The following is a 5248-nucleotide window of genomic DNA, read 5'->3' as shown; positions in this document are numbered from 1 at the left end:
TAAAGTTTCCAGGGTATGTTGTACAGGACAGAGGTTGACATTCTAGTGTATTCGAAATGGTCACGCCATACAACCAAAGTCATCTATGAGAAAGAGATAAATTATTACTGGCACGGTGATCAACTTCGATGAATTTCTTGTGTCCTAAAGAATTTTGTTACCTCAAAAAATATGTTCGTATAACCATACGTGTATTGCTTCTCCCGCATTAGTAACATGACAGTTCAGAAAACGAATAGCAACTTAGCTAATAATCTCTTCAATTCTGAACAGATTGTTCAATCTTACTTGTTTATTAATTATAAGAGATATTTTGTCAAAATAACCTTTCATGGACTTCATACTTCATGGACAATGAATAAAGAATTGGTTTTCCTTGTGTATTTTAAATCATTCCTAATAAGACGTTCATTTTAATCCAAACATTCATTGGCGGCGATTAGGAGGACCGGGAAGTGGGGGATGCAGTTCCCCCGCCATATTTTGCCACTTTTTGCCCCTGCACTATGGTCTCTTTATGCTAAGCCTTTTCTACCAAGAAAAAGTATATTGTCCTTGCCCCTCAAATGTTGGTACCCAATCGCCGCTACTACAAACATTCAGATAGATTTCTGAGTTGTAAGTACAAACCTTGTAAGCTAAGAAAAGTGACCCCCAAGGAGTAAGAAAACTCTTTAAGTCAAAAACTCATACCATGAAAATACTGTGCTCAGGAACATGCATTTAAATTACGAGAAACTTCACGATTGTCTACCATTTCACTTTCTATCATTGTCGCCGAATACATAAAATCAAGTATGTGCCTTGTATTTGCAACACAAGCTTAAACCTAATTCACATTTATGTCACTGTATTAACATTCATGAAGGAATGTGTTAGAATGTATGGCTGCGCATGGTAAACACTTCCTTGAAATAATTGTGTCTATCAGAGACAAAGCGAAAGGAAATGGAACAAGATGCGACAATAGATTAGGGAAGAATAAAGGGGAAAACAAGAAAAGGGAAGGGAAAGGAAGTAAGAGGAAAATCGGGAGTGTGAGAGAGAGGGAGATACATAAGTCTTACATACACATATATACTATATAGCCTATATATGGTCTTACATTTATACTGCCCACCCTAATCTATCAATAAGGAGCTTCTGCCCACCCGGTCGAATATTTCTGGCGCCGCCCCTGTCCAAATTCAACCTGAAATGATAGTAGATTCCAAGTTCGAAAATTTGTATTATTTTTTATTAGTACTAGACTGTAATACACATACCACAGCATTACTGTGTATATCAGAATAAGATACTATAACATTGTTTTTCCCCCAAGATTTATCATTATTATTGATGAGGAAAGCATTTTCTTTGTGTTTATTTTCATTTATGACTTCCAAAGCCCAATGTCACCTACAGGTGATGCTACAAATTTATTCAACAATTACACCAACGTATTGTTCAGGAAGAAAATTGATATTTACCAGACATAAACTTTAAACCTTTAAGAGTGAGGAAAAGTAATAAACATCTAATCATCTTACCATTTTGATGTTTTTGAATGTCCTTTTTCAGGATCAGGTGATGTTTCATCCATCTTTACTTCATTAGTTCCAGAAAGTACCACAAGATGTCCCTTAATTCAAAACTGCAACAATTCAGTTGAGAAAAAGTGAATGAACAGTTTGACATAGAAAAAATATATGCCCGGCCACAGCATACAATAATAAAAAAATATTAAAAAGCTGTCACCTACAGGTGACATTGGGCTTTAAGGTGGGTGCTTATTGATGCTGCAGCATTAGGCCCATTCCTGAAATAGGCCCAGATGAAAACAGACGAGAATTTTCCGAAAGCTGAACAGTTGTCTTTTGCTATATTAACCTGGAAATAAATCTTAGAATGAAATTTGGAGCCCCAATTTCGGACGCCTAGACACAGCGTTACTTATTATACAGTTACTATTATTCTTTGCTCTGTGACGCAACTATAACGTCGTTGTGTTTATTGTTCACCGAAGATTTCAAGCATCATGCCCAATTTCGTCTTAATCCGGCCCTGTGCACCACCCCATTTCGCCAGAATCGTTCTGGACTACCTCACTGACACCTTCCCCAGTAGGTGGATCGGCCGTGTAGCACACCAAGGCTTTGGGTGGCTCCCTCTCAGACCTGACTCCCCTAGACTTTTTTTTTTTTTGTCTAGGGTGTACCAAGTAAAGATCAACATTATAAAGCAACTGGCACAGGGAATAGCTGCAGCAGCAGGGAAGAACACGCCAGCTATGTTAGAACATGTGCTTCGGTCTACGCAAGAGTGACTAAAGCCTAGACTTACAGAACCAACACATTGAAATGTGATGTGTTTGTCTTCTATTCTAGAGTACTTTTCAGCAGTACTGTCAATTTTGTCAATAAAATGCTTTTTGATTAAAATATCAGGATACTTTTGAATCACCCTGTGTAATTAAACGGTTAAATTAGGAAAACTCTCACAACTGATTCATGACGCAGTAATATGCTCCATTCTAATATCCCAATCTTCCAACAGATGCCAGCACAGAGTGAAACATCTCTGCCATCTGATGAGTGAATTTGCAACTTTCAACTCCGCATGCTCTATGCTCAAGTATAATGCAGACACGCAGATGCTATCATATGGAAATCACAGGTAATATGAAACTTACAGTAGTGAATGCATAATCTAGAGTATGTATCCCATGTACAGTACATTAATCATTATGAAAAAGAAACTGTAGGTGGGTCTATTTAATACAGATGAACAAGAAATACCTTTGTAAGGACCAGAAAGTTTCGTTCCTCGGTAGTATAGTGGTTAGTATCCCCGCCTGTCACGCGGGAGACCGGGGTTCGATTCCCCGCCGGGGAGAACTTTTTATTTGCGTTAACTTCATTGATGTCGCATGTTCCGTAACTAGATAATCTGTCATATTAAAGATAGCCTTTGTTGCGTTGGATCATTTAAGTAAATAAGCACTTTTGATACATTACGCTAAATGACCAACTGTTTTATCAATTCCGTTAGGTTGTGCGTTAGATCGAGATAAAATGAGTGTAAACAAGGACGTCAGGAAGAGAGGGGGCACAACTCTCCCTGTAAAAAAAATTCTGCGGACGTCCATGAGTATAAAACGCAGGATTCAAATCAGAACATGGTGATTTCATATTGTTACCACTTGATCCAATGTATGAATAGCTCCATGAATTGAAAAATTCCAAAACTTACAGTTTTGTCGGAGAGATTAAAATTCTCATTAACTTTCAAACAGTTTCATTGAAAGAGACCAACGTATGCAAAAGTTAATAACTATACATTTCAGAGCTATGTCCTTCAACGAACACACCTTCAGTAACTTATGTATCACTCGGCCTCGGAATATTTCTCACCGAGGCATTTTAAATGAGGACCAGGGCCCAACTTGGATATGTAGCGGTTAAAGATGTATTTAGGAGGGGGAGTGCAGTGGGTCCCGACCCCACCCCCCGAGAGACTTACTAAGTACAAAAATTAAATAATGAAATAATAAAATAACTCATATTAAATAATGAAAATATACTTTTTGTTTATAATAATAATAATCCTTTGCGTATGAAGGGCCTAGGCTTACCTACCGACTGCCGATCTCCCTCCCACGCTTTCCTTCGTCACCTCTAAGCGTGGCGATCTTCAACCAGTGTTGGAATAGTCGGGGGGTCAGCCCGACGTATTCCCAGCCGTTATAGTAGGTCTCCGTGACCGGATTACGCTCAGTCACTCGGAGCTCCCCAATTTCCTCACGATGGTGGGTTGCCACCGGCCCTATACGTAGGCCGAATAAATTCCGATATTACCAGGAACTTTACTTTTCGTCTTGCCACGGGGGTTTGCTATTCCAAATTTTGCCGACCTTAACTGTGCGTTAGCTACATAATGGATACGGGCTGTTATATCACTATCTTCATTCCGTCGTTGCACCTATTGGTATAATAACAATATAACATTAATCAATTTGAATATTTTAATTAATATTATTATTTATTATTATGGGGCGCTTGGTTCGGATTCTCCCCGGATTATATTTCTAGATAGGTGCCTGGTAGCGGTGGCTACGGCGCCCCCCACCAACTAGTACTCTCAGTTCTAAATTTAGCGCAGTGGAATGTTATCACCGTTATTAAACAATATTACGATATGAGAGGAAAAGTAAGTATTTTCAAGGCAATGAAAGTCCCAAGCAGCTATAGGAGAGGGGACGAGTGGATTATTCCCTACGTAATGAACTATCGAAAGTTGTTCTCTAGCAAATTTCTTGTTATTAACATCGTCACACACTTCATTCGTTAGTTGTGTTACCTCTATATGTTTGAAGAATAAATTGCCCATACTTTGGAAATCAGCAGAGGCGACGAGTGCCAAAAGTTGGAGGGGGGAAGGGGCAGGGACAGTTTACCTTTTCTTGGTAGACAAGGCATTAACCTTTAAGTGGGTATATGGGGTGGCCACAATACCCCAGGTCTAAAAATTGTAAATATATATATATATATATATACAATAGTTTTAAAAGTTGGCAACACTGTTCATTTTTCCGTTACCTTCATGTTGTTTACTCCTTACTTTTAGTCACCTGATTGTTGTTCGCTGGTCCACAATAACAAAGAGCTCCGCGTTCTGGGGTGTTATCAGCACCACACCTACCTACTTGCGTATTGTTTTAAACTTTATTTTGCTCGAGTGTTGCAATACTTGTGGCTTTTCTTTCTTCGAAATGGAATACAAGAAAGAACAGGAACATGTCAAAAAAGCTATTAGAGTTATTGGACGTGGTTAGTAGTGCAGAAGAAAAAAATATAATAAAATAAGGAATTGTCCCTATAAAATAGAAGGAAAAAGGAATATTATAAAAATGTCCTTAAAAAGTTTCAAATTTAGTTATTTTCATTATTCGCAATCTTACAACCGTACAAATAATGTAAAATTACATATATTACAATTATAATTGTTAGAAATATAACTGTAAGTGTACTTTTTCTGTGGGGTGTCGTGAGCACCCCAATACCCACTTGTGTACAATTTGGCCACCTACCTACTTAAAGGTTAAGAGGAGATAGTATGGGGCACTTTTATCAAGGCTTTTTCCCCCCGCCCCCCTGAGTCAGACGGTGTGGGCACAACTACGTAATGCAGCACACATGTGATGTCGAACTGACGTCATCAACAGCAGTCTCCTTCCCGGTAACCTTTTGTACAGCTTTGGGAGAAAACG

At 38.6% G+C, this 5248-nt stretch overlaps 1 non-coding gene across 1 annotated transcript; it reads left to right on the top strand.

Moving 5' to 3' along the window:
- The first annotated feature begins 2802 nt into the window (after window positions 1–2802).
- Window positions 2803–2874, top strand: TRNAD-GUC (transfer RNA aspartic acid (anticodon GUC)). Its single transcript has one exon. It is a non-coding gene; the product is annotated as a tRNA-Asp (tRNA).
- Window positions 2875–5248: the final 2374 nt, after the last annotated feature.

This window comes from Lepisma saccharinum, chromosome 23 (genome assembly GCF_977018435.1).
Source record: "Lepisma saccharinum chromosome 23, izLepSacc3.1, whole genome shotgun sequence".
NCBI lineage: Eukaryota > Metazoa > Arthropoda > Insecta > Zygentoma > Lepismatidae > Lepisma > Lepisma saccharinum.
This window is presented reverse-complemented; position numbering and strand designations above follow the sequence as displayed.